The following is a 9,934-nucleotide window of genomic DNA, read 5'->3' as shown; positions in this document are numbered from 1 at the left end:
GTGTGTGTGTGTGTGTGTGTGTGTGTGTGTGTGTGTGTGTGTGTGTGTGTGTGTGTGTGTGTGTGTGTGTGTGTGTGTGTGTGTGTGTGTGTGTGTGTGAGATGAGTGATGATGATGCATGGTATATTTGCATCCTCTTGTGACTGTTATGGCCTGAAGATAAATGTAAATTAGTAGAGATTTGGCACATCATCTTCTGTTTATTTGCAATATGGAGATTCATTACAGAAGGCAAAGTTAAAAGAGTTTGTCACCTGGCCTTTGATTCACCAATATGGATGTAAATTCAATAATTACCTTCGTCTTTCATATGTCGCATGTACCACTTTAAACATTATATATGCACCATGAAACGCATGTGCGCACACACACAAACACACACACACACACACACACACACAAACACACACACTCACACACAAATACAGAAAACAAAGATTCTTGCAAAACCTATGGACACTCTCTCAAAAGGAGACACAAATGCAAAAAAATATAAACAGAAGAAACGGACACACACAGACCTACACACCCACAAACACACACTCAAGTAAGGTAAATTACTTGAGTGCAGACACACAAACATGCACACACAGACAGATACACAAACACCAAGTCAAGTAAATGACTTGAGCGCACACAGAAATATACGCAAAGTAACACACACACATACACAAACACACACGCACACACCATTCCGCCAGCCCACATGCCTTTGGGGCAGAGGGCGGCTCTAGGATGATTTTTGCTGTGCCAGGGATTCACACCAGTAATTTAGCTTGTCACCGACGCATTAATCACACAGCCAGGCATATTTAGTGAACTAGATTTAGTGCAGAGTCACAAGCCAACTTTTCATACCCCAGCAGCAAGTGGAAGAAGCCCCGGGGGGAGTACCCTATGAGAGAGAGAGAGAGAGAGAGAGAGAGAGAGAGAGAGAGAGAGAGAGAGAGAGAGAGAGAGAGAGAGAGAGAGAGAGACAGAGAGACAGACAGACAGACAGACAGACAGACAGACAGAGAGGGGATATAGGGTAATATGGGGTTATGAGTTGTGAAACTATATCATCTATGACTTTATGAGCACACTTCATGAGCACAAATGGACAGCTGAAGAGGGGATGGATGGGTTGATTTTGGGTGCTGGATTGATAGGTGGATGAATGGATGGATGAAATAATGGATGGTTAGAATGAATTATAAGTAATAGCATGTGTTTGGATGTGTGGGTGGATGGATGGAGTGTTGGGGATGAATGAATGAATGGAAGATGGACGGATGGATGGAAGATGTAGATGGATGATGATTTTGATGGTAAAATTAACAGTGGCTTGTTTGAAATTGAAGGTGGATATGCATAGCTAACAACCTAGATGAACAATGGAAAGAGCTATATATATATATATATATATTAGAGCTGTCAGTTAAACGCGTTATTAACGGCGTTAACGCAAACCAAATTTAACGGCGTTAAAAATTTTATCGCGCGATTAACGTAATTATTTTATTAAAAAAAAAAAAAAAAAAAAAAAAAAAAAAAATTGGCTCAAAACAAAGAAGCAGTAGCCTGACTGCTATGTTCAAATGAGATTTTTGTTCAAAGCAGTCGTTTATTTGCACTATAGGCTCTTTTTTTGTATCGTCCTGTTTTGATCAGTATATGCCAATGTTGTTATCAATAGAAAATCATTTGCACAAGGCAAGCCGATGCACTTCATCATGTTGATAAGAGAATTAAAATGAGAAGAATTATGGGACAAAAAAATCAAGGGATATTTAGCGTAGAAAAAGAATTTGCGATTAATCGCGATTAATAATAGTTAACTATGACATTAATGCGATTAATCACGATTAAATATTTTAATCGCTTGACAGCTCTAATATATATATATATAGATCTAAAAACAATCGTAAAGCCATAATATTACTGAGGCAACAAAATCTGAAATCTTAGTGCTTGCTTAAAAAAAAAAAAAAAGAAAAAAAAAAAGAGGCAGAGATTAGGGTGAAAAGCAGTGTGAGTAACAACAAAATAAATTCCAACCAATGATAAAAGTAATGTCCAGTACTTTCACTACACATTCTAGATAAGACCTCTATAGCCGGCGAGTTGACAGACTCACAACCAGTATGAGCAGCAGCGTTCCTGAACGCTACTTAAAGACTCCTCAACGGGGTGGCATGTTAATGAATTGGGTTCACCGCCGCTCATCACGTGTCCAAGGGCCTGGTTAATTGTGCCCCACTTACTTGTCATCAACTGACAATGGCTTGTCTCAGTGCTCACACCTTTAATTAACTCTCTGCCATGCTTCCAAATCTAACATTTGACCCGATGTTAGACGTTAGACACCGTTTTTTGTCTATTCCAAAACCGGTGTCTTTGATCACACCGATTTTGGAATAGACAATCTCAGTTTTTCACATGCAGTTACATTGCAGTTAAGACCACAATTCAGGTGATACTTGATACTTCTAACAAGGGAAACATAATCTACATAAATAATTTTGAAAAACACCATGTGTGCGTTTGTAGCCGTGATTTTTTGGTGTGTTAAGTCAGTGGTTTCGGGGGTTCTAGGGACAGTTAATCTGCATGCAAAGTCTGCTTGCAATTTGTCAATACTACTCAGACTACAAATGGACTGCGTACAGAAACCAGAGCACTTCCGATACCAAAGTCTTGTCTGGTTGCCTATAGATTCTGCATTCATCTGCAGATGTCTGTTTATAGAGATTTGTTTTTCCAAATCTCAGTTGGCTGGGGAAACGTCAAGTCGAAAAGCACACACAGATGGAATGCAAGCTTTATGCCAACAGTGGCAGGCTTGTTAATTTCAGGTTGTTAATGTTTGTTGTTTTCAAACTAGCAGACACCTGAACACCTGCCTCAAGATCTAACAAGATTTTTCCCTGACCCTCTTTATATTTGCAAGGTAAGGTCACGCTGGTTGAGGGGAATCTTAAGGATTTTGAGCTCATGATAGGACACATCCGAAAACAAGATGCCGTGTGCACTGCAGGCCGCAAATCAACTCTCAGGCGTTCAATGATTATTTCGCCAAATTGCACGCCTAAAGACAAGGGGAAATGGCATGGTATCCTAGTATCTTAGTTTTGTAACATGACTTATTTATGAATAAAACTGCATGATAGCATGGGGCCGAATGTATGAGGAACGTGTAGCCTGCGGGTCTACTGTGAGCAAACTAATTTTGCTCACAGTCCCTAGTTTTATTTCTCCTTGGGACGGAAATGGATATCGCTCCTTCATAAGTTCACTTCCTCTCTGTCAATGTACGCACATTTGAAGCAGTGATGTATGTCGGAATTGGCCTGCAATCGATGCGTTCTTCACAAATGAGATTGAGAATGATATTGCAATTTCTATTTCACTGTTTGAAATCCTATATTGCGGGCCTTTTCATAATTTGATCTCAGAACAACTCTTGAGCAATGGCTGAGGCCACATTGCTCAAGAGTTGTTTGAGTACAAGGACATTTGCCACGTCAATCAATGGCTCCTAAAGTTGGCTCTCATTCATTTACTCACGGTACTTACCACCATGTCCCATTTACATCAGTGAGTTGCCGCTTAACAACAGCTCACTTCTAATCCAAAACATATTAACCTGTTTCATATCAATGTTATATAAACAAATGAATATGTATCGGATTGTTCACCTCAAGCTATTTGCAAGTTTCCTCGAATGCCTAATACATTTTTTTTTCAGGAGAAATGTACCAGTAAGGTAAACACTGATAAATGAATGTTCCTTATCAGCTGACCAATGTCCCCTTGTTACTTGTTACAAGAGTTCACCCTGGTTTTCCAAGTTGAGTATCTCTGACCTACCTTTGACAGTTTTGTCATGCTGCACATATGTCATGCAAATATTTAGTTTTGCAGATTGGCTGAAGGAGTTTGCCTTTCACGTTAAGTACTCCTGCTCAAATCGAAGAGGAGTGCTAGAGGTCCAGACTACAAAAACAGAATATGAGGTCCTGTGAACAGGATGTTTTCCAGGCTAAGTAAGGTTAGCAATATTGTAAATTTCGAACTAGAATGATTAAATAATACTATTTAATAAATAAAAGCATTCACCCCAGCATGTACACTTTTTACTTTTTGTCTTTTTCATAATTTTTTTATGAAGGCATCATAAAAGTAGATTCCCAAGTTTTTATTGTGTGCATTTGGAACCTTACAGGTCTGAAACCTATGTTAAACTTCATAATCCATCTCATAGCCCATAGCGGTGACAGTTTGCGTAAGTATAAAGATTAAACAAACGGATTCGGCTTAGGAAAGGAAAAATATACATTTTGCTTGCATGCAGTTTTCATGATTTTCGAATCCCACGCGATTTTTTTTTTTACTAATTTCAGAAGGCTTGAGGAAATATTTGAGCAGGACTGCATCTGCACAGACCTGTCAGAAGCTAAACCAACCAATAGAGGTATCAGTTTGTGGATCAAACGTCAGAGAATATATAGCATAAGCGATATGAGAAATGTCCATCGGCTGTCACTGTAATTAGAGGCTCTCCCTCATTACAACGTCAAAGACTTCAGCGAAGTTGAAAGTGGGAAAATTTTCTAGGGAATGGCAAACAAATTGATTTTAAATCTTTGTTTTCTCGGGGAGTGACTCGGCGAACCATGAGAATATTATTTGAAAAAAAAAAAGGAACAAAGAATATTTAGTTTCACTCCGTTCATGGGATCTTAATTGACTCATACATGAGCAAAATAGAGATTAAAGCTGCTTAGGAGCCACCAGTCAGTGTCATAAACCCAGCCACTGACACCCACACCCACACAAACTCATAAACAACATGTTTACACACACACACACACACACACACACACACACACACACACACACACACACACACACACACACACACACACACACACACACACACACACACACACACACAGACACACACACATCCCCAATAGGCAGTGGTGCAGTGTGACATGTAACCCAGATATCTGGACGGACAGGCCTACTTGGTTTCTCTGTCTCACTGTATTGTCTTCTAATTATTGAGCAGAGGGCACTGGAGCCCAAAGCCCTCGGCCCTTGTTGGGTTCAATTAGACACGTTTGGCCCCTTAAGATCTCAGAGGCCCCAAGATCAAAATGTTTACAGGGAATATGACCCGAATGAACCTTTGAGCCAAAGAAAATATTATGTTCTGAAATAAAAGAGTGGCAGAAAGATAAGAAAACACAAATAAATATAGGAGCTTAGGAACTTAGGATAGCAAGAAGACAGAGAGAGGGGGGGGTGTGAGAGAGAGAGAGAGAGAGAGAGAGAGAGAGAGAGAGAGAGAGAGAGAGAGAGAGAGAGAGAGAGACACACACACACACACACACACACACACACATACACACACAGTGAGAACTGTTGTCCGTTCACCCTGCAGCTAGTTTTCCGCATACACCCGACATGACGAGCAAGGGCAAAGTGTCCGACTATTGCAGTCAACCTGGAGGTTAGCCCTTGGCTAGCAGACTGCGCAGCCACGGCTAACGCTAGTTGTCCTGCAGGTCGACAAATAAGGCCAATCCAGGATTCACTAGGCTAACCCCGCGCTGACCCTGACCCTCAGTGTATGTAGGGCTAATGTACTCAACACATCATGCAATGTAGTTATATATAGAACATACATTGCATTTATTGAGATATATTTCTGTATCATTGAAGTACAGATACTCGAATAGGTTCAGGACAGTTTACAGACCCTTATCAGCTGTACAGGAAGTGTCCTTCTTGAAATATGGATTTCAACAAGGACAGTGTTTGATATTAATGTACACATCATATTATGCAACGCCTACTTGAACATGGATAATTCCATTAAAGGCATTTACATTCAAACATTCAACGTTTTCCGTGGAACATTAAAAAACTCAAATTTGTATTTTGATTTCATTTTGGCACAACACACATTTGATTTGCAATTGAATAATTGGGGAGCATGTCTCTGCCTGTGAGAAACAGACGGTTCAGCAGGACCGCTGGGTTAACCTGAGCGCTTTGTAAAAATCGTGAAATGCCACGGCTTTCTCATCATGGGTCCTCTACTTTGTGACATTTTCACATGTTTCACTTCGTTCCAAGTCGGAGGCGTGGAAGCGCGGCGGCGGGGTGCGTGGGGGGTGGAGGCGGTATTATCGGAGAAGACGAGGCGCGCCAGATATTCAACTCAAAGTGACATCTCAGAGCGTGCCTCAGGTGACGGGCATGCAGATTCATCAGTGTCAACACATCGCTGCTATCCACTAAGGCTCTGAGCGCCGTGTCACCGTACTGATTCATCATTACTAATTAGATTAAGATATAATGTTCTCTATATATATATACTTATTATTATTATTATTATTATTATAATAACTAAATTATAATATTTTATGTATCAATAATGTATTTTGTGTTTGTCTGTGTAATTCATCTTTCTCCTTGATCCCTGGTTTTGTATTTTTCTGAATAATGTTTCTGTGTTCTGTTACTGTGATTCAAAATGTTTGCCTCATATTTAAAAAACATATTATACAACTCTCTTGCTTTCTTCCTTTCTTCATCTGACATTCATTCATGGGCATGTTCATCTGCCCGTCCATTTATTCATGTATTTATTCAATGTGTACACAACAGCATATTTACTTGTTACGATATTTAAACACAAATAGAAATAGATGTTCCGCTCCATTACATGTGTACTTTGAGTAGGGTTGACCTCCATAAATACACTGCAGTGTACTGAGGCCTATCAGAGAATATTGTAGAAGGTGTTGGAGGAAATGATGGTGGCAGGCGCCTCTCAGCTTCCTTGGATTCCTTTAGTCAGTCCCTAATTAGTCCACTTGTGTCATCTGATAGCCAACTTGTTATGGAAGACACTCGGTCAGGGGAACCGCCACACTTTTTTTCTTATGTAATTACTGCTTCATATCCGCCATGTGAAAAGCACGTTTGCAACATCAACTAGTAATCAAAATAGTTTAGGATATGTTTTCCTACAGTGTAGCACATAAAGACACTTCAAATAAATATATTCAGTGGAATGCACATTTTGATATAACTTCTAAGTAATAGGATTATGTTTTAAAAGTAATTAGGGTTTGGGAGTTTGACTCTTCAATTCAAATAAATTGTGTCTGTTTTGTTTTTAAGATTATAAACTTGTCAAATTTCATTCATCATGAGATCAATTTCAGACCAAAACGTTTTCCAGGAAAAACATTTCCAGTTAATTACGTTTAGAGAAAAAGGATAATCTGAAAAAGATCTCGGTCTAGTTTTTACATGTTGCCTTTTCATTTGTGTGTTTGTGTGGGTGTGTTTGTGTGTGTGTGTGTGTGTGTGTGTGTGTGTGTGTGTGTGTGTGTGTGTGTGTGTGTGTGTGTGTGTGTGTGTGTGTGTGTGTGTGTGTGTGTGCGTGTGTCTGTGTGTGTGTGCTTCTCTCTCTCGCTCTCTCTCCCTCTCTCTCTCTCTCTCTCTCTCTCTCTCTCTCTCTCTCTCTCTCTCTCTCTCTCTCTCTCTCTCTCTCTCTCTCTCTCTCTCTCTCTGGGTAAAGAATGTGACTACTCCTGCTGCTGTCTCCCGTGCTGGTTAATTGCTCTGAGTGAATGAGCCATAATGGCGGGGCGGGAGGAGGCCCTAGGGGCCACAGATCGTTTTCACCCTTTCTTGACCGTAAAGGCCCACTCAGGTTCTGGGTTTCCTCCACAGTGGAAGTCCCTCCTGACTCACCTGTTGTAATTGCCTGCCAAGCTGTGGCTCACTGGGGAGCTAGCCAAGCTGCGGGGCCCCTTGAGACACAGCAGCATAAAGAATGACTGTCATCATTCAACTGATAACATCTCAACATTAAATAACTCGATAGATCTCGCTCCCTCTCTCTCCTGCTCTTCTTTGTTGTATTCAAATCGTATGCTGATAAAATCATAATATACAATATTAAGATCGATGACAATAGAGTTAGTGTTGAGTGTGTTTTTTTTAGAAAAGGTGTCCCCGATGTGTGTGTGGGTGTGTTATTCAAAAAAATAAGCGTAAAGGCACACTTGCATAAACCAAATAAAGACAAAATAAACTAAATGAGAACATTGGTGACCGCCTTGACATAGAGGTATGTTTCCCGGCTCTTAACATTTAGCAGTAGTGTGCCACCATTGGCTGTGATGCAGAGAGCTTGTGGCTGGATGTTGCTAAGTTGTCCTCCGCGGTTTACCCCAGGGACATGCTGCCAATCACGCTGATGGATAAGCCAAACGCTGATATTCCCACCGTCCGCCACCCGACCTACGAAGGGTTTCTCCTGCCGTCTGTAACTCTGACTGGCAGCGGAGTCGACCGGTCACTCTCTCTCTCTCTTTTGTTACACAATTTTTTGTTCTTCCTAGAGAGGCCTGGCCAGTCACGCGATGGCCCACAGCCCTTTCATCGCTCTCGCCCACAAAACGTGTCTCGGTGTCTCGCCATACAGAGACTCTGTTGCCACTGCCCCCTTACGACTTCCACATGCTAAATTGTGTGATTTAGCGACCTTTTTTGATATTGGGTCCCAACTGTGCTAAAGTTTGTCAGCCCATAAATGTATAATTATTAACGACTGGTCATAATCGTATTTCGTTTATAACCATATTTGACACGTCCTCAGCATGACCGCCCTCATCGCACACACTCTCTCTCTCTCTCTCTCTCTCTCTCTCTCTCTCTCTCTCTCTCTCTCTCTCTCTCTCTCTCTCTCTCTCTCTCTCTCTCTCTCTCTCTCTCTCTCTTTCTCTCTCTCTCTCTCTCCCTCTCTCTCTCTCCCTCTATCTCTCCCTCTCCCTCTCTCTTTTCTCTTTATTTTTTTTAGCTCACCCGACTGCCGCATCACCTGAGTGAAAAAAAACAACACATCTTCTGTCCCGTACTCTGGAAAAAAAAGGCTGTCAGCCCCCTGCCATGAATCACAATGCTAATAATTTAAGTAATGTTTGGCGTGGTGTGCTCCTCTGTTCACCCTACTGCCTTAGGCCTCTTCTGTAGCTCTCTTCTCCCCCTTCTCTGATGCCTATCTCCTTGTTTATGGTAAACAGAAGCTGAAAGGCCTTGTATCTGGATGCGGCCTTCTTCAGTTAACAATGCTAATTAGATGGGAGCTACAGAGAGGGGAAAAATGAGAAGAGCTTTAGAGCAGAACAATAAAAAGTGTCATTTTTCTTTGGTCTTTTTTCCTTTGCATCTCATCCTTTATTTTTCAGTCTCTTCTTTTGGTTTGATTGAAACAAAATGCATGAAACCACTTGTTTCCTACCCTCTGTTCCCACTTCACTGGCTGTCCATGACAGATAACAGACAATAACAAAGCTAAATCAACTACAATCCAAACGGCCTATAAGAGGCCATTGTTTTCCACAGTGTAGTCTTTCTTAAGCTTTCCTTTGTTATTTATTTTTTAAATTATGTATTTAAATTTCAAAGCAATCCTTACCAGATGAGCATTTCTGTTGCATGCAAGGCCATGCATGAATAAGAGAGAGAAAAATGGCTGATTTTAATGTATTCTGTCGTTTCTTGTTTAGTTTTGGCGTTGTTGATGGAAGGGAAAAAGGAAGGCATCTTGCATGAATTCAACTTAGATACAACTTGGCCTTCCAGGGGGGACCATGGTGCACGTTTAAATCACGTGTTAAAGAGCTACGGCCAGGCTTAAGAGAAATCTAAAAGTGTCCACAGTCATTGGTGCCTTAACTCATATTCCTTATTGACCAATATTAAGCAGGTCTCTCATCCACTGTGTATTTATCAGAACATTTACAACAGCTGTGCTTCATGATAAAATACTTGAAGCTGCTGTAGCGTTATGTGGATCTTGCTGCTGTGTGTGTGTGTGTGTGTGTGTGTGTGTGTGTGTGTGTGTGTGTGTGTGTGTGTG

The sequence above is a fragment of the Gadus morhua genome, chromosome 13 (assembly GCF_902167405.1).
Source record: "Gadus morhua chromosome 13, gadMor3.0, whole genome shotgun sequence".
In the NCBI taxonomy this organism is placed as follows: domain Eukaryota; kingdom Metazoa; phylum Chordata; class Actinopteri; order Gadiformes; family Gadidae; genus Gadus; species Gadus morhua.
The sequence above is the reverse complement of the archived record's forward strand: the minus strand, read 5'-3'. Positions refer to the sequence as shown.